The sequence below is a fragment of the Anomaloglossus baeobatrachus genome, chromosome 5 (genome assembly GCF_048569485.1).
Source record: "Anomaloglossus baeobatrachus isolate aAnoBae1 chromosome 5, aAnoBae1.hap1, whole genome shotgun sequence".
Lineage (NCBI taxonomy): Eukaryota > Metazoa > Chordata > Amphibia > Anura > Aromobatidae > Anomaloglossus > Anomaloglossus baeobatrachus.
The window spans coordinates 395,605,253-395,631,998 of NC_134357.1; the positions used below are offsets into that span (position 1 = coordinate 395,605,253).

General features: G+C 45.4%; 1 long non-coding RNA gene across 2 annotated transcripts; it reads left to right on the forward strand.

The window, feature by feature from the left end:
- The first annotated feature begins 281 nt into the window (after positions 1-281).
- On the forward strand, positions 282-26,221 carry LOC142311595 (uncharacterized). Of its 2 annotated transcripts, XR_012754284.1 has the most exons (4): positions 282-358; positions 425-458; positions 1,065-1,131; positions 25,948-26,221. It is a non-coding gene; the product is annotated as an uncharacterized LOC142311595 (long non-coding RNA). The 2 variants fall into 2 exon arrangements; XR_012754283.1 differs by having other exon boundaries at positions 288-458.
- The last annotated feature ends 525 nt before the right edge of the window (positions 26,222-26,746 follow it).

A 26,746-nucleotide genomic window follows, 5' to 3' on the forward strand; every position in this document is an offset into this window, starting at 1 on the left:
AATTATTACCATCTTTTCAGTTAGCCATTAAAAGGTATCAACCACTGAGGACTCTCTGTTCTTTTAAACAATTTTTTTTAGTACTCATAAGTGACCAGATGGTGGCGATAGAGTCCTGCTTTTCAAAACCAGTGATTTTGTTCCCAGAGCAGCAACATGGGGATCTCTCCTGCTAATTTATGTCCTGGGGTAAAGTCTTACTTTCCTGCTGCCTCTCATTGCCAGCCCTATGGGAATGAGCAATCCAGCTGTTGTAAGAGACAGCTCAGAATAGCAGAGTGTCAGACTGCTTGCTTAGCTGGCTCCTACCATGCCAGTGGGCGAAAGCAACATTTCAGCATGATAGAAAATGTTAAATGTGTGTACATGATTGGCTTCATTGGATGGCTTTACCGGGTGTAACATTTCTCTTTTCTCTTCCCAGCTTGTTGGCAGCGGCTGATGTGAGAGAAAATAAGGTAAAGCGCTGGAATTGAGTTTCATGGTTTGTTGAAACGTGATCATGTTGTTGGATCTGAAAAGCTATAAAGAATATGTCCCATTGAATGTTTTTCTTAACAGGTAAACGAGTTGTGGTTTACATTTGTGAAGAACTACAAAGCCCAGCATCATTAACATTCACTTTAGCTTAAGCCCGGGCAATGTATTTATTTCTTTTTTTCATTTTTGCGCTTTTGTTTTTTTCCTCCTTCTTCCAAGAGCCATAACATTTTTATTTCCCTGTCAATTCATATGAGGGCTTTTTTGTGTGTGTGATGAGTTGTAGTTTTCAATGGCACCATTCATTTTTGCCAATGGACTGAAAAATGGGGAAAAAATGCAAGTAGGAAGAAATGGTGAAAAAAAATATATATTCTATGCATAGGTTTTTTTGGGATTAGTTTTTAGGTTTTGGATTGCATGGTAAAGATGATCTGGAAACCTGATTCTCCAGGTCAGGACGATTATGACAATCCCAAGCTTGGATCATTTTTTTTCAGTGGTGAAAATGTTTTTAGAATAAGTAAAAAAAAAGAAAATTTCTTTCGGAATTTTCCAAGACCTATAATATTTTTATTTTTCAGGCGATGGGACTGTGTGAGCGCTTTTATTTGCAGTGCGAGCTGATGGATTTAGTGATAACATTTTGAGGTAGATACAGTGTTTTGATTGCGTCTTATTGTAATATCTTATTAAGGAAGCGTGGTGCCTGAAAAACATCAATTCTGGTGTTCCATTTTTTTTCTTTTCACAGTGTTTAAAGGAAACCTGTCAGGTCCAATATGCACCCAGACCCACGAGCAGTTCTAGGTGCATAATGCTAATCCCTGCCTAACCGTCCCTGTATCCACTAGCATAGATAAAGAGATCTTTAGAAAAAATATTTGTAAAGATTCCATATGATATGGTAATCAGCGCAGGGACTAGTCACAAGGGTTCACTTGGCTAGTCGGCCCCCTTAGCATGTAAACACGCCCCTGTGGACCTGTAGACATGCTAACATGCAAATGAATGCACAGAGTCAGAGGATGATCTCACTCACCTCTCCACTGCCATCACGTCCGATGCTGGACTTCGGCTCAGTGCGCATGATCCCGGACATTCGGTCATGCGCATTACAGGAATTTGAAGCCAGGAAGTGTACACCCGGCTTTATACTGCGCAGGAACAAAAGTCCGGGATCATGCGCACTGAGCCGGAATCCAGGAGTTGGACGCAATTGCAGCAGACAGGTGAGCGCGACCATCCTCTGAAGCTGCGCATTCATTAGCATGTTAGCACGCCCACAGGGGTGTACTAACATGCTAATGGGGCCGACTAGCCAAGGGAACGAACGCTCTTGCGTCTAGGCTCTCATTAGCATATCATAAAGGATCGTTATAAATACTTTTTCTAAAGATCCCTTTATCTATGCTACTATATGCTGGGACAGTTAGGCAGAGATTAGCATATGCACCTAAAATAGCTCGTGGTTCTGGGTGCACATTGCACCTGACAGGTTAACTTTAATGTACCTGTTAGTTAATTTTAGACTTATGGAAGCAGCAATACCAAATATGTTTTCTTTTTTTAAACATTTCTTTATTTTTAATAGGGAAAAAGTGAGGTTGAGGTTTACATTTTTGTTTATTTTTTTTTTACTTTTATTGCTTTGTCCTTTAAGGAAACTTGAACCTGTGATAGTGTGATCTCTTATATTACGCTGTGATACCACGTAGAATAATATAATAATATTTGCCAAATGTATGTAAAGTGCTGTGGAATTAAAAGCGCTATATAAATGAATAAATATTATTATTCTTATTATTATTACGCTGTGATAACACGTAGAACTCACTTCTCTCCTATGAAGTTCAGTCTGTGGCTAAGGCAAGTTTCACACATCCGGCTTTCTGCCGGCTTGCCGGATTCGGCGCAAGCCAGTACAGTGTATACAGTACAGTGGCAGCGCGACAAGCGCCGGTCACATGCTGTCATGTGACCAGAGCATGTGACCCAGAAGTTACGGTGCTGCCACTATACTGTATACACTGTACTGGCGTGCGCCGCATCCAGCAGATGTGTGAAACTAGCCTTAGCTTCACAGGATTACCAAGATAGCAGCTACTAGGGCCTTCAGCAAGCCACTTGATGCCATGATAACTCATCGGTTCCCCATGATCATGTTTCGGTGAGCTGATGACCAGGTGTGAGTTGAACACCAGTAACCTCACCATTTATATGCCACTGTCAGACATTTACATTATCATCTAAATGGTTAACAGCAGCAGGCAGATCTCAGCTTCAACTGAAACAGATGCTGGTAATTTAAGTCAAGCGGCATCTACCGTATATGGAGTGTGTGATCAACTCCTAAGTCCATTCCACAGACTCCAACCTACGCCATAATGGATATATCCATCCTGGGGCATTTTGGAGATTACCAGGTGGGGGGAATATAGCAGGTTATGATCGCTTGACCACAGTAAATTTGGATCACCCATAAATGTACATCATATGTCTGGTGCCAGTGTATGCACATTGAAAAAGTGGGAATGTAGATGAGAGAACATAGACCAGGCATTGACGTCTACTTTGGGGGCAGGACTAGTCTCTTTTCTCCCTGCTTGCCAAGTTCTCTCCTTTTTAGTGTGCAGTGACTTTGCACTCTCTTGCTTGCTCGTCACTACTCATTACACCCGACAAGGGAGCGCACTGTCACTGCACATTCACAGAAATATAGGGCAGGGAGTGCACTTTGAGCATGCGTCGAAATTGACAAAAGAAAAACCCATGAAGATATAGTAGAGAGAAAACAGTAAGTCACTTTTAATTGAAGTATATTGGAAAAGTGATTACATTATTACATTCAGTAAACATTTAGGATGAAATTAAATTTGTTTTTGGACCATTCCTTTAGGGCATGTGGTTGCAGTATCATGCTGTTTGCGAAATATAATTAGAATCACCCTCTTTTTCCAGTTGAAAGTACAGAAAAAATAACATTTCATATTTCTGCATTTGTAAATGTTTAATCTATTAAAATATTAGATGATTTAACCCAAACCATAAGCTACAAAGCAAACAAAATATTGAAACACCAATATTTTTGAGGTTTTTTAACACCTTCATCACTTTTGATGTAAGATTACGTTATGGTTGGGAAGGGATTCCAACAAAATGACGAAAACTTACTATCTGTTCCCACACGGTCGTTGCCGGGAGATCGGTGTAAGTGACAGCCGAGCTCTGGCTGTCACAGCCAGGTCCAGTGCTTGCTCTACCCCTGACTGTTAAACCACTTATAGCGATTGCAGCATTAAAGGACCAGGAGGCAGAATAACGGACGCCAGAGAGCCCGCCCCCGTGTCACATTTACACTATCTGAATACAAAAAGGTACCACTTTATAAAGCCTTTATTTTGGTCTCACAGGGGGCACAATAATAACAGGGACCTTTCTAGAATGCAGCCCAGGAGCTGCAGAGGGGGAATCTTTTAGGTTTTGGGCGAAATTTCTGCTGACAGGTTCCCTTTAAGGAGGCTAGGAGAGGAAGTGCGCTCTTTCTTCCACCTGATTGGGACCTCTGCAACGTGATCACAGGGCTCCAATCATTGTCTTGGCAACCCGAGGTGACATAATTACCTCCAGGTCTGCCAAATAAGATTGCCTGTTAGACCATGCGAAGAGCATAGTCTAAGGCTATGTGCGCACAGTGCGTTTTTCACGGCGTTTTTGCGCGTTTTTTGGGTGCGTTTTTGGCCTCAAAACTGCATGACTTTGCTTCCCCAGCAAAGTCTATGAGTTTTCATTTTTGCTGCCTGCACACAACTTTTTTTTTAAGCTGCGTTTTTGAGCTTGAAAAAAAAATGGACATGTCAATTCTTTCCTGCGTTTTTCTGCGTTTTCCCCCCATGCAATGCATTGGAAAAACAGAGATCAAAAACGCAGCAAAACGCAGCCAAAAACGCACCAAATCGCGGTAAAAACGCATGCGTTTTTTACGCGTTCTTTCGACGCGGGTGCGTTTTTGTGCGCTTTTAGCGGCCAAAAACGCACAAAAACGCAGCGTCAAAAAACCGCAGCGTGTGCACATAGCCTAAAAGGCATTCTGTCAGTGTCACACGGACAGTTGTAATGTATTGCAATGTATGTGCATTGCAATGCATTATACCAGTGATCAGAATAATAAAAGTTAAATTAGTAAAAAAAAAGTGAAAAAAAATATTTTTTTAAAAACAAAACAAAATAAAAGACAGAAAAAAATGAAAAAATATACACCAATAAATATATAAAACAATGATTTTTCATCATTCCACTGAATTAAAAGGCGGTCAAAAAGTTGCATGTGAACAAAAAGAGTATGGCTAAAAACATCATGTTGTCCACCAAAAAACAAGCCCCTATTAAGCTTTGTCAGAAATAAAAAAGCTATAAGTCTCAAAATAGAATGATGCAAAACAATTCTTTTTTCTATAAAATTGCTTTTGTGTAAAAGCAGGAAAACATAACAAAATATATAAATGTGGTATTGTAATCGTAGTGGATGGAAGAATAAAATCATCTTATCAGTTTTACAACATCGTGAACGATGTAAAAGAAAAGCTCCAAAAAAAAATTCATGAATTGCTGTTTCATGTTCATTTTGCCTCCCAAAACTTGAAATAAGGAAGGAATAAAAAAATGTTATGTGCCCAAAAATGGTACCAATAAAAACGTCAACTCATCCCGCAAAAGACAAACCGTCACATGACTGTTTCTGCAGAAATGTAGAAAAAATACAACTTTTAAAATATGACACAAACTTTACTGTTTGATATCGGTAGTAGCAAAACAGAAAAAAATTATATAAGTCTGATATTTCTGTAATCACACTGACCCGAAAAATAAATCCACCTAAGGCTGTGTTCACACACTGCGTTTTTTACCTGCGTTTTTGGTCCGTTTTTGGTCCGTTTTTGCTGCAGAAATTTCTTAAGAAATTCTTGTAGCCTTTCTGCAGACATTCCCCAGCAAAACCTATGGCAAAAAAAATTAGCTGTGCGCACACTGCGTTTTTTTCTTAAGAAAATTCTTTCAGTAGATTTTCTTAAGAAAAAGAATGAGCATGTCACTTCTTTTCTGCAGCTAACTGCGTTTTTTGCCATAGCTAATTGGCACAATAACACAGGGAGCAACCAGCGGTAAAAACGCACCGAAAACGCACCAAAAACGCACCGAAAACGCGGCAAAAACGCAGGTGCGTTTTTGGTCCGTTTTTTAACGCAGGTGCACTAATCCTTCACTCTTAAGAAATTTCTTAAGAAAAATCATTTTTCTAGTGTGAACATAGCCTAATCCAGTGATGGCCAACCTTTTGAGCTTGGTGCATCAAAATTTGTAAAAAAAAACAAAACAAACAAAAAACAAGCATAACTCGGGTGGTGTGTCACTTCTCGAAAAATCTATAATTTTGTGACATTTGTAGCTCTAATAAAGATTTATCTGATAATGACTCCTGGGGGGAGAGGAGATAATGATTATCTCCTCTCCACCCCCCCCCCAGGAATCATGTCCTCTGAAGTAATGTGCCCATCTTGTCCCCTATAGCAATGTGCCAATCCTTGTCCCCTGTAGTAATGTGCCCATCCTTGTGCTCTGTAGTAATGTGCCCATCTTGTCCCTGCCCTGTAGTAATATGCCCATCCTTGTGCCCTGTAGTAATGTGCCTACCCTTGTCCCGTGTAGTAATGTGCCATATTGTCTCCTGTAGTAATGTGCCCATTTGCCCATTCTTGTCCTCTATAGTAATGTGCCCATCCTTGTCCTCTTTACTCATGCCTATCCTTGTCCCCATCCTGTAGTAATGTGCCCATCTTGGTTTCCATCTTGTATTGATGTGTCTATCCTTGTCCCCATCTTGTAGTAATGACGCCATCCTATTCTCCATCCTTTATTAATGTTCCCCATCCTTGTCCCCATCGTGTAGTAATCTTCTCCAATCCTTGTCCTCTGTAGTAATGTGCCTCATCCTGTAGTAATGTGCCCATCCTGTAGTAATGTGCCCATCTTTGTACTCCATCCTGTAGTAATGTGCCTATCCCTGTCCTCTGCAGTAATGTGCCCATCTTGTCACCCTTGTAGTAATGTGTACATTCTTGTCCCCTTCTTTTAGCAATGCTCCATCCTGTAGTAATGTGCCCCATTCTTTAGTAATGTGCCCCATCCTTGTCCCAATCTTGTTGTAATGTGCCCCATCCTTGTCCTCTGTAGTAATGTGTTCATCCTTGTCGTCTATAGTAATGTGCCCATCCTTGTGCTCTGCAGTAATGTGTCACCCTTGTAGAAATGTGTCCATTCTTGTGCCCATCTTTGTCCCTTTTTTTTAGCAATGTCCCATCCTGTAGTAATGTCCCATATTTATGCCACATTATGCCATTTTCACATACACAGACACACACAAACAAAAAAAACTAAAAAAAAAAAGGATTCTTCTCACCTGTCCTCCGTTTCCTCTGTGTCCTCTTTCCTTCTTCTTGTGGCCTGCAAGGCCCTCTGACTATTGTGGCCCTATGCCTGGGGCCGGATCCATCTGTGCTTTCCTTCAGATTTTTTTATTACCCCCTTCACAAACAGCAGCCGCCGGCCAATCAGAGATCAGAAGGTGACATCATACAACTACGTCACCTGCTGGCCTCTGATTGGCAGTCAGCTGTCTTTGGTGAAGTTCTGCAGAAATCAAAAATCTGAAGGAAAGTGCAGATGGCTGCGACCCCTGGCATAGGGCCGCGATCATCAGGGGGCTTGCAGGTTACAAGAAGCTTAGGGGCCACAAGAAGCTCAGGGGCAGTATGCGGCCTGCGATATGTGTGTTTGAGACCCCTGGGTTAGAGAGAGGTGTGTTACGTACTGCGTGGTAGAGAGTGGGAGAGACAGAGATAGAGCGAGAGAGCAAGAAAGGGAGAGTGGAAGACAGACCGAGAGACACTTAGTTACTATCCCGGGCATATACAGTGAAGGAAATAGTTATTTGATCCCTTGCTGATTTTGTAAGTTTGCCCACTGACAAAGACATGATCAGTCTAGAATTTTAAGTGTAGGTTAATTTTAACAGTGAGTGAGAGAATATCGAAAATAAAATCCAAAAAATCACATTGTATGAGGGGCTGCTGATAAGTCTTTGGCTTTGTGATCTTTTTTGTTTCTATACTAACAAATGTTACATCACATGAAGCCTTATATCTGTGTCTAATATATGTTTTCAAAATTTTGTGTTTGTAGCTTAGGGCAACAGTGTTCTATGCACGCGGGAAAACAAAATGGCGGAGTCTAATGCAATATTCACAGCAACTGAGAGCAGAGGAGTGATAAAATTCTTGTTTCTGCAAGGAAAGTCCGCAAAGAATACTCATGGTGATATGTCGCAGACATTGGGGAATCAATGCCCTTCATATTCCACAGTTAAGAACTGGATTGCCAAATTTAAAATGGGCCACTTCAGCACCAACGATGAGGAACATCCTTGACGACCGAGAGTGGTTGTTGTTCTGGAGATCGTTAATGCTGTGCACAACCTCATACTGGAGAATCGACGAATTTCAGCTAAAGAAATAGCAGACATCATGGGGATTTCCCGTGAACGTGTTTGTGTCATAATCCATGAACATTTGGACATGAGGAAGCTATCTGCAAAGTGGATCACCAAATGTTTGACAACAGATCAGAGAAGCATGCGAGTGAAAACTTCCCGGTCCATTTGTCAGCGTTTCTGGACTAATAAGAAATTCCTAGATTGACTCGTCACTATAGATGAGACCTGGATTTATTTATATGACCCTAAAAACAAGGAGCAGTCAAATGAGTGGAGGAACAGTGGCTATCCTCATCCAAAGAAGTTCAGGGTGCAAAAATCAGCCACTAAGGTGATGGTGTCTCTGTTCTGGGATAAGGAGGGCGTACTGCTAGTGGACTTCCTTTAAAAGGATTCCACCATCAATGCAAGGTATTACAATGAACTTTTGGACCAATTGAAGGCAGCTCTGAAGCCTAAAAGGTGCGGCAAGCTGTCCAAAGGAATCTTGTTCCTGTAAGACAACGCCTCCGGTCACACTGCACAAGAGCCATGGCAAAACTGGCAGAGCTGGGATTCCAGCTAGTTGACCACCACCTTATTGACCAGATCTAGCTCCCTCCGACTATCATCTGTTTCCATACCTGAAAAAAACACATCAAGGGTACCACAATTTTACACCATTTTTGATGTCATGGCTGCTACGGATGCCTGGTTTAAGGCAAAACTGAAATCCTTCTTTTTGCTAGGCTTACAGAACTTTGAATACTGATATAAGAAGTGTGTTGACATCAGTGGACAGTATGTGGAATAAATGTAACGTTTCATCAACCTATCTAGTTTCTTTCTGGGTAAAGCCAAAGACTTATCAGCAGCCCCTTGTATAAATTATATAAATTTATTTGCATTTTGCAGAGAGAAATAAATATTTGATCCCCTACCAAGCATTAAGAGTTCTGGCTCCTACAGACAGGTGAGAGATCAGCCTAAAACTACACGGGGGAACTTGTTAATGATCTCAAGGTAGCTGGGACCACTGTCACCAAAAAAATCATTGGTGACACATTATGCCGTAATGGCTTAAAATAAATCCTTAAATCTTGCAATGCCCGCCAAGTCCCACTGCTCAAGAAGGCACATGTGCAGGCCCGTCTGATGTTTGCCAATGAACACCTGGGTGATTCTGAGAGTGATTGGGAAAAGGTACTGTGGTCAGATGAGACAAAAATTAAGCTCTTTGGCCTTAGCTCAACTCGCTGTGTTTGGAGGAAGAGAAATGCTGCCTATGACCCAAAGAACACCATCCCCACTGTCAAACATGGAGGTAGAAACATCATGTTTAGAGGGTGTTTCTCTGCTAAGGGCACAGGACTATTTCACAGCATTAAAGGGACAATGGATGGAGCCATGTACCGTAAAATCTGAGTGACAACTTCCTTCCCTATGCCAGGACATTAAAAATGGGTCGTGGCTGGGTCTTAAAGCACGACAATGACCCAAAACATACAGCCAGGGCAACAAAGAAGTGGCTCAAAAAGAAGCCCATTAAGGCCATGGAGTGGCCTAGCCAGTCTCCAGACCTTAATCCCATAGAAAACTTATGGAGGGAGCTGAAGGTCCGAGTTGCCAAGCGACGCCTCAAAATCTTAATAATTTAGAGATAATCTGCAAAGAGGAGTGGACCAAAATTCCTCCTGAAATGTGCACAAACCTCATCATCAACTACAAAAAAAGTCTGACTGCAATTCTTGCCAACAAGGGTTTTGCCACCAAGTATTAAGTCTAGTTTGCCAGAGGGATCAAATACTTATTTCTCCCTGCAAAATGCAACTAAATTTATATAATTTATACAATGTTATTTTCTGGATTTCATTTTTGATATTCTATCTCTAACTGTTAAAATGAACGTACCCTTAAAATTATAGACTGATCATGTCTCTGTCAGTGGGCAAACTTACAAAATCAGCAAGGGATCAAATAATTGTTTCCTTCACTATATATATATATATATATATATATATATATATATATATATATATATATATATTTACATATATACACAGTATATATATAAACTGTAGGACCCAGTGTTGCCCGGAATAGTAACTAAGTGTCTCTCTGTCTGTCTTCGACTCTCCCTTTCTTGCTTTTTCGCTCTCCCCGTCTCTCCCACCGTCCGACTCTCCCACTCTGTCTGTCTCTCTGTTTTTCGCTGTCTCTCTCTGTCTCTCTTTGTCTGTCTCTTTGTCTCTCTCTCTCTGTTTGTCCCTCTCTCCACTGAAATCATATTAACTCACACATAAGCTGTCTTATACTCATAATGTCAGAGCTCCTATTAATGACCGGTAGCAAAATGGAAGCAGAGCTGTGATTGGTTGCTATAAGCCACCTGATAAATATCGAGGGTAACTGTGAAAATAGCCAATATACTACCTCACACATCCAAACAGTTTCTGTGTGCGTCTCTTTCTGTGTGTCTTTTCCTGTCTGTGTCTCTTTCTGTCTGTGTGTCTTTTCCTGTCTGTGTCTCTTTCTGTCTGTGTCTTTCTGTCTGTGTGTCTCTCTTTCTGTGTATGTCTCTCTTTCTGTGTGTGGAGGGGTCTCTCTGTTTGTCTCTTTCTGTGTCCAAAATAGGAATTTATAATAACAGATCCTTTCACAGCTCCATTGACTTTAATGTAAGCAGTTTTTTTGGCGAATAACTGTAAAGTGCGGGGTTAAATTTTCCCCGAAAAACATAGTCAATATCGCTCCTTGAGTCCAATGAGGTGGCTTTGCAAAATTTCGTATTGTAAATACGACGGTGTGGATTCCTTTAGCGGACATACACTCAGCTTTATATATTAAATATATATATTGTATGTACATACAATTTCTTACTAAAATAGACCCCTCCTACATGCTTTAGATCCTCTTGTGGTTTAGTCTTACAAATACTGACCATGAAGAAAAGGGCTTCTATTAGCACAACACAAACAGATCATTAGAATTATGGGTAGTATTTAGAGATGAGTGGACCCATGGAATTTTGGGTTCTGCAGGTTCAGTCAGACTTTAGATAAAGTTCTGTTCGGCACCTGAACCTCAAGTCACTGATTAGGCAGTTCTGCTCTCCGCCCACATGCAGTCATGGGAGGGAGGGTGAATTGTTTTTTTTTGGTTTTTTTTAATACACTACATCTGATTACACAGATTTTACGCCCAGTGAACACTGCTCAAACACTGCAAGTGGCTCCCACTAGGCTGAGTACTGAGTGTACCATAAATTTTGAATAGAATTGAGATCATGGCTTGAAAAGTACCTTGAAAAAGTATTCATACCCTGTGGACCTTGGGGGCTGCTAACACTTTAAATCCACCGGGCATGCACCCGCAGTGTTCCCTTCTGAACTCTGCATGCACATGCATTACAGATTGAGGTTCATCTGTGGATTGAGCTAGTGCACAATGCGTTCCTGACCTACAGATGAAGAGGAGTGGATACCGGCTCCTAGCATCCTCCAGTGCTGCCTGAATGTGCCCCCAGTGTCCACCAGTTTGTGTATGCCCCCAGCATATACAGCATACCATACATATTTTTGTCAGCCTTATACGTTTTGTATCAATAAAAGCCAAGTGTGTGTGTGTGTGTGTGTGCATATATATATATTATATATATATATATATATATATATAAAAAAAAAAATCTCCCTCCTGGTATATATTCCCATCCTGTGCCCTTCCTGGTATATATGTCCTCCTCCTGGTATATCTCTCCTTTGCCTGACCTAGTATATATGTCCCCATCCTGGGCCCTTCCTGGTATGTATGCCCCCTCCTGGTATATATGTCCTCCTCACGGGCCCATCCTGGTATATATGTCTCTTGTTTATTTGTCCCTTTCCTGGTATATACAGTGCCATCCGAAAGTAATCGGCCCCCTTGAATTTTTCAACCTTTTCCCACATTTCAGGCTTTAAACATAAAGATAAAAAAATTAAAATTTTATGGTAAAGAATAAACAACAAGTGGGACACAATTGTGAATTTGATCGAAATGTATTGCTTATTTTAAAACTTTTATAAAAAAATAATAAACTGAAAATTAGGGTGTGCAATATTATTCGTCCCCTTTAACTTAATACTTTGTAGCGCCACCTTTTGCTGCGATTACAGCTGCAAGTTGCTGTGGGTATGTCTTTATCAGTTTTGCACATCGAGAGACTAAAATTCTTGCCCATTCTTCCTTTGCAAATAGCTCGAGCTCAGTGAGGTTGGATGGAGAGCGTTTGTGAACAGCAGTTTTCAGTTCTTTCCACAGATTCTCGATTGGATTCAGGTCTGGAATTTGACTTGGCCATTCTAACACCTGGATACGTTTAATTGTGAACCATTCCATTGTAGATTTTGCTTTATGTTTGGGATCATTGTCTTGTTGAAAGACAAATCTCTGTCCCAGTCTCAGGTCTTTTGCAGACTACAACAGGTTTTCTTCAAGAATGGTCCTGTATTTGGCTCCATCCATCTTCCCATCAATTTTAACCATCTTCCCTGTCCCTGCTGAAGAAAAGCAGGCTCAAACCATGATGCTGCCACCACCATGTTTGACAGTGGGGATGGTGTGTTCAGGGTGATGAGCTGTGTTGCTCTTACGCCAAACATATCGTTTGGCATTGTCCCCAAAAAGTTCGATTTTGGTTTCATCTGATCAGAGCACCTTCTTCCACATGTTTGGTGTGTCTGCCAGGTGGCTGTGTCTGCCAGGTGGCTTGTGGCAAACTTTAAACAATACTTTTTATGGATATCTTTGAGAAATGGCTTTCTCCTTGCCACTCTTCCATAACGGCCAGATTTGTGCAGTGTACGACTGATTGTTGTCCTATGGACAGACTCGCCCACCTCAGCTGTAGATCTCTGCAGTTCATCCAGAGTGATCATGGGCCTCTTGGCTGCATCTCTGATCAGTATTCTCCTTGTCTTAGATGACATTTTTGAGGGACGGCCGGGTCTTGGGAGATTTGCAGTGGTATGATACTCCTTCCATTTCAATATGATCGCTTGCACAGTGCTTCTTGGGATGTTTAAAGTTGTGGAAATCTTTTTGTAACCAAATCCGGCTTTAAACTTCACGGACCTGCCTGTTGTATTCCTTGGTCTTCATGATGCTATCTGTACTTTCAACAGAACAGTGAGACTATCACAGAGCAGGTGCATTTATATGGAGACTAAATTACACATAAGTGGCTTATATTTATCATCATCAGTCATTTAAGACAACATTGGATCATTCAGAGATCCTCAATGAACTTCTGGAGTGAGTTTGCTGCACTGAAAGTAAAGGGAACGAATAACATTGCACGCCCCAATTGTCAGTTTATTATTTTTTACAAAAGTTTAAAATAAGCAATAAATTTCGTTCAACTTCACAATTGTGTCCCACTTGTTGATTCTGCACTATAAAATTTAAATTTTTTATCTCTATGTTTGAAGCCTGAAATGTGGGAAAAGGTTGAAATATTCAAGGGGGTCGAATACTTTCTCAAGGCACTGTATGTCTTCCTCCAGGTATATATGTCTCCTTCCTGGCCCCTCCTGGCTTATTTGTCTGCCGCAAAAACTAAAAAAACTTTTACTCACCCTCTTCTGCTCCCACATTGCGCGGCATCCTCTCTGAGCTGCGATGCATTTCAGCTGGATGGGCGCCCACGACTCACATCCAGCTGAAGCAATGCAGGGGCTGGTGTCAGCTGCTGCACGTTGGGCCACGGTATGATGCGCCGGATCCCTGCTTTGCTGCACTGATCCTGCCTCCAGCACATGGCTATTTTGCGTGCAATGCCACTTCGTATGCAAATTAGCCATGTGTCGCGGGCGGAGGGGTGGGGAACACCGCTCGTCTGGAATCGCTGGCGCTCGGGTCCGGTGCTTCTGCTCCTCGGTGGCTCGAGCACCGGGCCGGACCCGGGGCTCGAGCAGCGCCTCCTCACCCACGAGTGAAAAGGGGAGGTTTTTGGTGGGTATTTGGGGATGTCGGTCGTGACGCCACCCACGGGTTGTGGTGATGGTGGGCACCACCGCTGCAGGTGACGGGGGATCCCGGGAGCGATGGCGGAGAGCAGCTGAGGTGTTGACCCCTCCGTGGGTAGGGGCTGTTGGTCCCGGGGCCCCGGTTGGGGAGTAGGGAGGAGGTATAGGAGCAGGTGCCGAGGCGGGGAGGCAGCGTGGGCGCGGGTGCAACGTTGCGATGCAGCGCGGTGCCGGATGGCACTGTTGTACTCACTCAGACACAGAAGGACAGAGTCTCTGGTAAACCAAACGGCTGGATGGACGGGGCCCACAGCCGGCTGCGGTGTTCTCACTCTCCCCGGACAGGTTGATGGTGGCTGTCGTTTTCCTACACCTGTGTAAGTGTATTTGACTCCTATGACTTCCCACGGGTAGTCCGCTCCCCGGCGTGTACGTGTCGGGAGAGCCCGTTTGCCCGCAGGCGCTGGCCCTTGGCGGTGGCACTTATCCGGATGGGTTGGGCTGTTGCCATCTGACGGGACTTAGGTGGGAATGAACCACTGAGGTCCAGACCGCAATCAGAAAATTTGACCTTTTCGGCGGCTCCTAGCCTAGTCGGGGTCTGAGTACCCTGCCTTGGTGCTTGGCTTCAATCTGCTCCCCAGTTCGGTACCGGCGGGCCACCGCCCAACCCCGATCCTACGGTTCCGCTGACCTACACCAACTCCTGCAGACGGCCACCACCGTCTGCCAACCTTGCTGAACGTGCCTGGGCTCCAACCCAGACACCAACAGTTTTCACTCCTCTCACTTTCACTACCACCAACTAACTAACTACTGTCTTTTCCCGCCTCCAGGCCTGTGAACTCCTCGGTGGGTGGGGTCAACCGCCTGGCTCCGCCCCACCTGGTGTGAACATCAAGCCTGGAGGGTGGCAACAAGGATTTGATTGACTGGTGTCACCTACCCAGGGGAAGGGGTGTGTGTGTGTTGTCAGTGTACTGTGACCCCTGGGGGTCCAGGGCGTCACACATGCATAGTGGCCGAAGTGACACAGTCAAGCCCCTCTGCTGTCGCTGTGAGTGGGACCCGGTGAAGAGGGGGGCCCGGGGCTTAATAAAGCTAAGTAATTACCCCGAGCCCTCCTCTTCACCAGGGCCCATACACCAGTCATACTTGTCATGCCATGATATCAGCCCCAGCATCCCCCAGATTGCGTATACCCCCCATGTTTAATGGTGGGGATGGTATTATTAAGATGATGTACAGTGTTAGTTTTCTAGCACACATAGCACTTTGGATTTAGCCTAAAAAGGTATACTTTGGTTTCATCTGACCAGAGCATCTTCTTCCACATGCTACCGTATGTAGGGACACAGCTAGGGTGAGGAAGAAGGTGCTCTGGTCAGATGAATCTGCTGTTGCATTTAATTTCAGAATATCAATGTTCCTACAGTAAAAAAAAAAAAACAACAAAAAAATAAATAAAAATATTGCTTCAAATCTTCACTAAATGCATTAAAAAAAAAGAGAAAATGCAGCACAAATGCAATGATCGGAGCAGATTGCTGTTGCATATTCTAGGACTGCAACCTGCAGAACCCCCCCCACTAAAACACGGTAGCGTTTTTACAATTGTGAATATGGCTGTATAGTTAGTTGCATACTGCCTTTATGCACCAAGCGGTGTTTTCCCCCCAACACATACTGCAATGTCGCCATTGGCGACCATGCCCTAGATTGGGGCCCAAAGTGTGTCATTTTGGCCTCCATCTGTCAGGTATGCGCCGTCATACCATTTGTTTAACTGTATAGGTGAAGTGCATTATCCTATACAAAGGGCTACCGCAAAGAATCATGTACTAGGTATATGCTATATGTTTGTTTATGTTAGGACCCTATGGTGGATGGAAGCCTCTGTATCCATCCTGACTGTGGCCAATATGTGCCATATTTTTCCTGAGTGTGTTCCCTTAACAATGGGCATAGTAGATTCAGACTGGAACTACCCTGTACAGTTTGTTTTCCTGAGAAAGAGAATGGTTAGTGAATTTGTCTGTAACTATTGTATTCATCATCCACATTTGTAGGAGCAAAGAGCAATTTTAATCTAAATTTTTGATAATAAAAAAATAGTGAAGGGTTAACTATACCTGCAGTGTCTCAACCCCCCTTACAGGACCCCCTTTCTAGGCTGACTGCACTTGTTTCATAAGAGTCTGCATCTCCAGCCGAAAATAGGTCACACACATAGAGAGACACACAGATAAACTGATCCTCCTCCCAGGGGGTGATTTCGGGATAGAATTGCTGGTACACTGATTGTGGGAACAGGCAGCTGCCATTAGGCTGTTTGTCGAATAGCAGCATACGGTAAAATTCCTATAATCTGGCACCAGACACTCGGGATATCCTGATGGTTTAAAAAGTGTGAAAAATAGCGCGAAATTCAACTGTGCTGGGACAAAAATGTCAGGATACAAAGTCCGAGATAAAAGAGTGGAATGTTGTACTAGAAGGGTAAAACCTGAGTCTTAAAGTCCCATCACACACAACGATCTCACTAGCGATCTTGTTATGTGTGACACCTACCAGTGATCAGACCCCTGCTGTGAGATCACTAGTTGTTGCCAAATGGTCGAGACCATTTTCTTCAAAGGTGATGTCCTGCTGGGCAGGACGTGTGACGCCCTGGCAAAACCAGGTAGTCACAGATAGGCCCCCGCATAACACCTATCCCTCACAAAGGAAACACACAGCCAACCTGAAACCCTAGTCACTCCCCCTTAGGGACAGACAGACACACCAGTGGGCGTGACCAGGTGGTTGGATACGCCCACCCAGGGGTCTAGACAGCCCGGGGCAGGAAAGCAAGCAGATAAGTTTTGAAGCTCAAGTTGAGAGGAGTGTGGCTGGAGCTAAGTGTAGCTCCAACGGATAGAGTTCAAGTGAACGGTACCAGGGTAGGAGCCCTGGTGCCTTGGCTAGGAGGCTGACTGTGGTCTCCGTCAGCAGGAGACGGGAAGACGGCTCGGCAGAACCGAGGTGGACCGAGACAGGGTTGTAGCCCGCCGGTACCAACAAGGGGACCCGACCCGGAAACCGTAGCACAAGGGGGGTACTCGGACCCTGAAGCCAGGACCGGAAACCAGCGGACTGGTTAATTAACCAATTGAGGCCAGGACTAGAGGTCCTGTCCTACCCAAAGTTCCTCATAGAAGACAACAGCCCACCGATACGCATAAGAGTTCACCGCCAGGGCCCATAGATCCCACGGGCCAGCGTCTGCGGGCACGGCTCCTTAGGCCACATCCAGCCGGAAGCGGACTCCTGAATTCCAGACTGGGAAGTCCACCTTACAGAAAGTCAGTGCAGAGGAAAAGGATAGAGACCACCAGCCCGGGTGGGGGATCCGAATGCAACCAGCCGCGGCGCCGGCCACCAGAACCTTGGTTTACCAGAGACTTGTGTGATTAATTGACTGTGAGTACTTAAGCATCCCCTTGCCGTCGCTACACCCTGCACCAGACATGGGGTCCGGGGCAACCATCCCTACCCACAGAGGGGTTAACATCCAGCTGCCACTACATCTCCCCCGGGTGCCCCATACCAGCAGTGGTGGTGTCCCACCTCACCACACACCATGGGTGGCGTCACAAACCTAAAACGGCCTAGCCCATACATCTATGTCCCCCTTTTTATTCGGCGTGTCCGCGAAACCCCCGGGTCCGGAGACCCTCGAGCCACCCACCGGAAGGACCAGGCCCGAGCAGCGGCAGCTCCTGGCACGGGAGCGGCACACCCCGAAACTTGGCGTCACGAACAGGATACTTACCCATCCACTTGCCTTGTGGAAGTGCGCCTTGTATTGGACAGTCAGCGGTGATCCGTTGCAAAATTTACAGAAGTCGCCATTTTTGCCACCATTTTTGGGTGCGAAAACTGCAGCCCAGCGTCTTCTTCCCCGAGAAAAGGGCGCGAAAGCCGAAGCCCCGTCCCCTGGGAACACGGCCGCAAGGTGAACCCCGAGGTCGTAAAACGAAACTAAAAGGCCGCAAAAAGAGGTGCCGGCAAAAGACCAAGGGGGGGCGGATGAAGATTTTGCAACATGTGACCAAGCAGATAAAGGGCAGACACTGCAGGACTCTGCAACCCTTCTCCTTCCTGGATACCAGCAGTGCAGCATGGCCGCCCTGTCTGGCAAGCCCGCAGTAAAGGAGCCCGCGCCTGGAACAGCCGACTGGGTAGAAGACCAGACGTAGCATATGTGCCGCCGGATCCAGGCACAGGCGAGCTTTCTGCTCAAACGATGGACGGCCAAGATGGCGGAGTTAGCTGCAGCCGTTCAGGCCCGTGAAGTGGAGGCAGCCTCGGAGGAGCGGGTAAGCGACCCACGCCCCTATGTAACCCAGGGACTGGCCGACCAGGCTGAGGGGCCCGGTCTGCCCCTGCCCGCCACGCTCCCTCACCGCCCGCACCTGTTGCTGCCACCCCGCTCGGTCCGCTGCCACCAACACCGGCAGCGGTACTTGTTCCATCGGCCCGCGAGGACCCGCCAGCGGAAGCCGCCGACAGCGAGCCCGTCACCGCCCCGGCACCCGTGCCAGCTCCACGCCATCGCACAGCCCGAAAGATGTCCCGTCCGGTCCCGGAGGAAGAAACCCCCGCAATGACGACGGCCCCGGCTATCCGCCCGGCCGCAGCGGAGAAAGTCCCCGACCGGAAGCCAGCACCGCCAAGAACATCGACCGCTCCCAAACTCCCGGCAGGGATGCACCTGCGGGGTGGCAGAACGGGCCATGTCACAGCGGGGCCCTCCATTGCCAAAGGTGCCGGTCGTAGCCGGCACGAAGGGACTCCTGTTGGGCCCGGCTCCCGCGCAGGTTGAACCGGAGCAGGCAGAAGATGCTCCGTACTGGGAGCGGCAGCGGCACCAGCTGGGCAAGGAGATTGCCGCCCGGGAGAAAAGGAAGGCGGAGGTCCTGTCCCGGACATACAGCGAAAAGGACCATCTGAGGAATGCCACTTTCCGGGTGAGGGGCCCGACTTAACATCCAGGGTTAACATCCAGTTGCCACTACATCTCCCCCGGGTGCCCCATACCAGCAGCGGTGGTGTCCCACCTCACCACACACCGTGGGTGGCGTCACGAACCTAATACGGCCTAGCCCGTACATCTACGTCCCCCTTTTTTTTGGCGTGTCCGTGAGACCCTCAGGTCCGGAGACCCTCGAGCCACCCACCGGAAGGACCGGGCCCGAGCAGCGGCGGCTGCTGGCACGGGGGCAGCACAGACGCATCGCTGTGTTTGACGCCTATCAATGACCTCCTATACAGGCAGGGCCGGCTCCAGGTTTTTGTGGGCCCTGGGCGAAAGTGTCTCAGTGGGCCCCATCCACACATAGACATGCACAGATACATACACATACAGCCATACGTACACATACATATTTAAAGGGAAATTCACAAAAACACATAAATAGACAAAAATCTATACACAGTCATATACACTGACATACATAGATACACATCATACATGCACACACAGACACATTAGAGAGATTTCTAATATTGGGAAGCCGGCAACAGCCTCATTCTTCCTCCCACTTGTCTCCATCCAGCTCCTCCTGGGCATGTGTCTGTGCCACGCTGATTGGTGGTCGTCACTAACAGACATGGCCGCACATAGAGAACACTAAGAGTGCTGTATATACATCACAAGAGAGGCTGGGGACATACACATTACTTGGGGGCATACATATTACTGAGGAAAGGGATATACAGCAATGGGGGCCATACAGCTCCAGAGGGGGCACACAGCTCTAGAGGGGGGCAGTGGCTCTGGGGTGGGGGGACAAACAGCTCTGAGGTGGGGAGGTGACATGCATCTCTGGGGGTATACACAGCTCTGAAGGGGTATACAGCACTGGGGTGGAAGTGACATACAACTTTGGGGGTATAGTAGTATGCAGCCCCCATATTCCTCCATATAGTGTTATGAAGCCCCCATAATTCTCTATGCAGCCCCCATATGGCACTATGCAACCCCATAAAACATTAAGCAGCCCCCATATAGCACGATGCAGACCCATATAGCATTAGGCATCCTCATGTAGTATACAGCCCGTATATAGCACAATGCAGACCCAGATAGCATTAGGCACCTTCATGTAGTATACAGGCTGCATATAGCACAATGCAGACCCACATAGCATTAGGCACCCTCATGTAGTATACAGCCGCCATACAGCACAATGCAGACCTAGATAGCATTAGGCACCCTCATGTAGTATACAGCCGCCATATAGCACAGTGCAGACCCACATAGCATTGGGTACCTTCATGTAGTATACAGCCGCCATATAGCACAGTGCTGACCCAGATAGCATTATGCACCTTCATGTAGTATACAGGCTGCATATAGCACAATGCAGACCCACATAGCATTAGGCACCCTCATGTAGTTTACAGCCACCATATAGCACAATGCAGACCCAGATAGCATTAGGCACCCTCATGTAGTATACAGCCGCCATATAGCACAGTGCAGACCCAGATAGCATTAGACACCCTCATGTAGTATACAGCCGCCATATAGCACAGTGCAGACCCAGATAGCATTAGGCACCCTCATGTAGTATACAGCCCGTATATAGCACAATGCAGACCCAGATAGCATTAGGCACCTTCATGTAGTATACAGGCTGCATATAGCACAATGCAGACCCACATAGCATTAGGCACCCTCATGTAGTATACAGCCGCCATACAGCACAATGCAGACCTAGATAGCATTAGGCACCCTCATGTAGTATACAGCCGCCATATAGCACAGTGCAGACCCACATAGCATTGGGTACCTTCATGTAGTATACAGCCGCCATATAGCACAGTGCTGACCCAGATAGCATTATGCACCTTCATGTAGTATACAGGCTGCATATAGCACAATGCAGACCCACATAGCATTAGGCACCCTCATGTAGTTTACAGCCACCATATAGCACAATGCAGACCCAGATAGCATTAGGCACCCTCATGTAGTATACAGCCGCCATATAGCACAGTGCAGACCCAGATAGCATTAGACACCCTCATGTAGTATACAGCCGCCATATAGCACAGTGCAGACCCAGATAGCATTAGGCACCCTCATGTAGTATACAGCCCGTATATAGCACAGTGCAGATCCAGATAGCATTAGGCACCTCCATGTAGTACACGGCACCTATATAGTACATTGCAGACCCTGATAGCATTAGGCACCTTCATGTAGTATACAGCACCTATATAGCTCAGTGCAGACCCTGATAGCATTAGGCACCTCCATGTAGTATACAGGCTGCATATAGCACAGTGCAGACCCACATAGCATTAGCCACCTCCATGTAGTATACAGCCCCATATAGCACAGTACAGACCCAGATAGCATTAGGCACCTCCATGTAGTATACAGCACCTATATAGCACAGTGCAGACCCACATAGCATTAGGCATCCTCATGTAGTATACAGCACCTATATAGCACAGTGAAGATCCAGATAGCATTAGGCACCTCCATGTAGTATAAAGGCTACATATAGAACAGTGCAGACCCACATAGCATTAGGCACCTCCATGTAGTATACAGCCATATACAGTATAGCACAGTGCAGACCCTAATAGCATTAGGCACCTTCATGTAGTACACAGCACCTATATAGCACAGTGCCGACCTAGATAGCATTAGGCATCCTCATGTAGTATACAGCCCCTATATAGCACAGTGCAGACCCAGAGATCATTAGGCACCTTCATGTAGTATACAGCAGCTATATAGCACAGTGCAGATCCTGATAGCATTAAGCACCTTCATGTAGTATACAGGCTGCATATAGCACAGTGCAGACCCTGATAGCATTAGGCACCTCCATTTAGTACACAGCACCTACGGTATATAGCACAATGCAGACCCTGATAGCATTTGGCACCTCCATGTAGTACACAGCACCTATATAGCACAGTGCAGAACCTGATAGCATTAGGCACCTCCATGTAGTACACAGCCCCATATCATTTAATGCACCTCCATGGTCATCTGGCCACCACGATTACATAAATACTCACTATTCCTCGTTCCCCCGCTGCTCCGGTCTCCTCGGCGCGTTCACCGCTGTCGCTCTGACCTCTCAGCAGGCACGCAGTGATGACGTCACTGCGCTCTGCTGCTGAGCTGTCAGAGGCTCAGAACGCCGACAGTGTCAGACACAGCGGGGAGAATGATGAGAGAGGGAGCGCGCCGCTCCGTCTCTCATCATTGCTTTCAATTGTATCGGCAACTGCGATGCCGATACAATTGAAAGTGCAATCCTGGGCGGGGGGAAGCCGGTGACAGCGCGGGAACCGGGCCCCCCTGCCACCGCGAGTGGCCCCCCCCGGCAGCCCAGGGCCCAGGCATTTGACCGGTTTTGCCAGGTGCTGACGCCGGGCCTGTATACATGTCGCTCATCGTTATACAGGTCGCTCATCGTTACTGCGTCGTTGGTAAGGTCTGTGTGACATCTCACCAGCGACTTCCCAGCGACTTACCAGCGATCCTTATCAGGTCGCATCATTTTCTGGACCGCTGGTAAGTCGTTAAATGTGACGGGGGCTTTACAGATAAAGGATTAGCTGCCAAAATATTTCTCTAGATTTACAGCATGTGTTAATAGTCCAAAGCTGTAGTCACAGTTTTATGGTTGATATTAGAAACAGACCTGAAGCCACTGTCGGATAGCAATCCAGGTGCGGCTTTGGGCACCAAAGAGTTGTGTCCAGCAATTTCAGAAGGATATTTGGCAAATTTCTGGACATTTTTGAAGGACCTACCCAACCTTCAGGAAACAGCTTGTTGTTGGGTAGGTCCTTCAAAAATGTCCAGAAATTTGCCAAATCTCCTTCTGAAATTGCTGGACACAACTCTTTGGTGCCCAAAGCCGCACCTGGATTGCTATCCGACAGTGGCTTCAGGTGTTCTACAATTATCTCACCCTTTCCGACATTGCTGGTCAACTGCAAATTTAGGCTGTTGGCTCGAGAAGATGACGCTCCAGCCAGTGCCACAGATTGCAAATTTTGGTAAAAGATGATTCCAGAAGTTGGTGTCACTTCAAGATCAGAATTGATTGAGATTATAAGATGTTCTGATTTTAGGAGGCCCTCTTGGCTTTTGACAGGATTTTCTGGTGAGAGTAGAGAGGCTATTGCAGTGTGTGCTGACTGGTGTTACGACAGCTCCTCTGATCACTCCATTTAGAGATCACTAATGACACAGGCAGCATCTGTATCTTATTTTATTGATGGTTCTGGGACGGGCAGCTGCTGAAACGAAGGTTTCCCTATACCATTACTGGTAGTATTACCTTGTAAGTCCCTTTAGAGGCAGGAGTATTTCCCAACAGATGCCACTCTATGAGCGTACAGTTGCACTCCCATTATGGAAAAAAAGGTAAGTAAAAAAAGAAGTACACCGCACAGTATACAGTACATTTTTGAACTGGATGCTGCTGTATGAAATAGCTCTTAGCTGCTCTTCCAAAGGACAAAAAAGGACTGATAGAGGCCAAAATGACTCTTTGGCCTCCATTGGGTGAATGAGGGACTAGGGATAAATTTGACATATACGCCAAGAGCTTTCCCATCACATGGTTCAAATGCGGGTTACAAACTCGGAATGACAATATCAGGTCCCCTAACTGTCCCAACGTTATATAAACCAATTTCTGTATTCTAGTAAGGTCTTTAGCTTGGCATATGCATAGGAGTCAGAAGAAGTCTTGCTTGGTGTTTATTCCCTTGGATTAGTCCTGCCTCGAATCCCCTAATAACGCCCCTGAGGCCATGATTGACATCTTCCATACAATCTGATCATGGTTCGACTGCTGGACATCTCACTCACGCACAGGCCGTGCCAGCAGTCCTACCATAACGTGAATTTTATGGAGGATGTCAGTGATTACCAATGGGGCATGATTAGGGGAGTAAAGGCAGGACTTGTGTGCTGAAAATAATGCCCTGCCGGACTAGTCCTGACTCATCTGCATATGCTGACCTTCAGAATATAAGTCTATTTTCAAAAGAAAGCAACATTGTGATATAATATAACTTATTAAGACATTCCACCTCTTCGTTATTGCACTGACAGCTGGGCACCTAATAATGTGACGGCAGTTCGGTGGTTTTTCACGGCATGCTAAAACAACATCTGTTTTCCAGCAAATCGTTTTTCTGTTGTTTTTTTTCACCACGTGATTTTTACAGTTGACTTATGTATGTATCATAAAACACCCATAAAACTGTGTAAATACACCCCAGAAAAAAATCTGTATTTGCCGGTTAGATGAATTACATCACTCTTTTAATTCATGACCTTTTTTTTTATCGCCAATGACGCTCTATCTATGTATGGATTCTGACTGCATCCAAGTGTAAATGCCTCGAGGGGAAAATTGTCCTTTCAGTGAATACTTCTGCTTATTGGTATTTTAAAGTGATATTGTCTGTATGATGAGGGCAAACTTTAGACACTTTTTATGGATATCATATATAATTGGATATCATATGCTTAATTGTCCTAATTGACATATATATATATATATACACGTCCTATCCTGTGAAAGTGAATAAGAAGCTGATTGTAAACGTTTGGGACAAGATATTGCTGCCTATTCACCACACTATCATGACCCTGCCAGCGCTCCAGTGACAGCCGCATGCTTATTTGTAGCCAGTTATAAACATACGCATATTTTCTCGGTGTGTGGCAAGTTATTCACACTCCCTCCAACACTTACAGTCCAAAATACACATTCATGTCAACCATTCCTATATCAGGCTGAAAATAATTTGGTCTGACAGCTGTGGAATTGCACGTGCTAAGGAGGAGGAGATATATTATATGTGTAGACAGGAGAGAAAGGCGAAGGAATGCTGTTGAAATGTAGGAAGAAATATGGTCGAGAGAAGAGACAACAATGTCTACAGCACCTAGAGAAGGGTGCCCCCTAGTTGTAGCAAAGAAAACTGAAGTGTTGATATATTTTTTGCTCTATCTACCTATTTATCTATCTATCTATCCCTCTATCTATCCATCTATCTATCTATCTATCTATCGATCTATCCTATCTATCCACACACACACACACAATGCACATACATACCAGCCTGCCTCCTCCTCAGCTTTACACTCCTGCAATTAAGAGACCTTTAGTCACATGCTTGATGTCAGCCCAAAGATCCTTAAAAAATCTTAACTTCAGAATACAAACATTGGGGTCCATAAGAGAGAGGGGGAACTGAGAAATTGAGCAGTTTGACTGCCTGTAACTGGGATTCATTTTTGGAGTAGGGCTTAAACTTGAAGCGTACTCCCAAAATACTATAAAAATATGCTAGGGCTTATTTTCCGGGTAGCTCTTATTTTCGGGGAAACACGGTATCACGCAGCTCCTTCACATTCACTTTAAAATCAGTGGCATTATTTTGTATCCTTGAGGTTTTGGGAAGAATAATAAATAAATTGTGCCATTGAATGATACAAGTGCAGTAACTGTGGGCTGTGATGTGGGCGAAAACAGAAAAGACAAACACCGCTACTGTGTGCAATTAAACAGAGTTCCACAGCAATTGCCTTTGACTTTTCGTCTTAGGTAACCTGTCTAGATGAAAATCTATAAAAAAATCACTAAATCCAACACTTAAAGGGAACCAATCACAGGATTTTCGTATAGTGCTATACTGTCACTATTAGGCTGATTCTCTACATACCTTTAGCGGTCAGCTCGGATGTTTAGGCTTTGAAAACCAAGAAAGTAAAGTTTATAAATGCTTGTTGAGTGACAGCGGCAAGGAGCAGATCATATATTCATAGTTATCCCCTCCTCCTGTTAGAATTAGCATAAGTATTATACAAACGATTCACTTTGTCTCTTGCAGGACCTGTGTGAGGTCAAGATAAAACACCATGCTGATCGGTAAGACCTTCACCAATCAACCGAACGATAAGTTCCTATCACCAACGAGGGACTTTTTTTTATAAAATGAAGCGGCAGATTGGCTGTCCAACCACAACTCAATTTATTCTCTATTGGGCTTCTGGAAACAGCCAAGTGCAGCCCTGAGCAACCCCATTGATAAGTGGAGCGGCGGACAAGCATGCGCACTGCAGCTCCATCCTAGCTGGGATAAGAGTTTACACTCTGCCACAGAGTGGTCACAGTCACAGTGGTCAGACCCCCACCAATAAACAAGTTATCACCTATCTGGTAAAAAGGGGATTATGGTATTTGCTTTCACTGACAGCTCCATTAAGGTTTGGTCACCAGATGATGGGGGGGGGAGGGGGGGGGGGAGGCGGAGGGGAGCAGAATCCAGCCTGTTGAATTCTGTTTATACGGCAGGGAGCTAAGTATAATCCAGAGGAGTCTGGCAATGGCTCTCTCATTGAGAACTTGGCACTTAGCCGAGCATTCTTGTGTTTCGGGAAGTCCGGAGAGATGGCGTCTGTCTGACAAATGATCGTTTAGCCAAAAGCTATCTAATGTATAGGGCCAGCTTTATCCACATGCAGGGGAAATTGATTAGCGATGTGGATTTTAAATCTGCAACATGTTAATTTATCCTGTGGAATTTCACCACAGATTTCACCCCTTGCCACAATCTGGGATAGAATCAGCAGCTAACCATTTGTATATGTGACCATACCGTTATGATGGTTTATACTGGGGGCACCTGT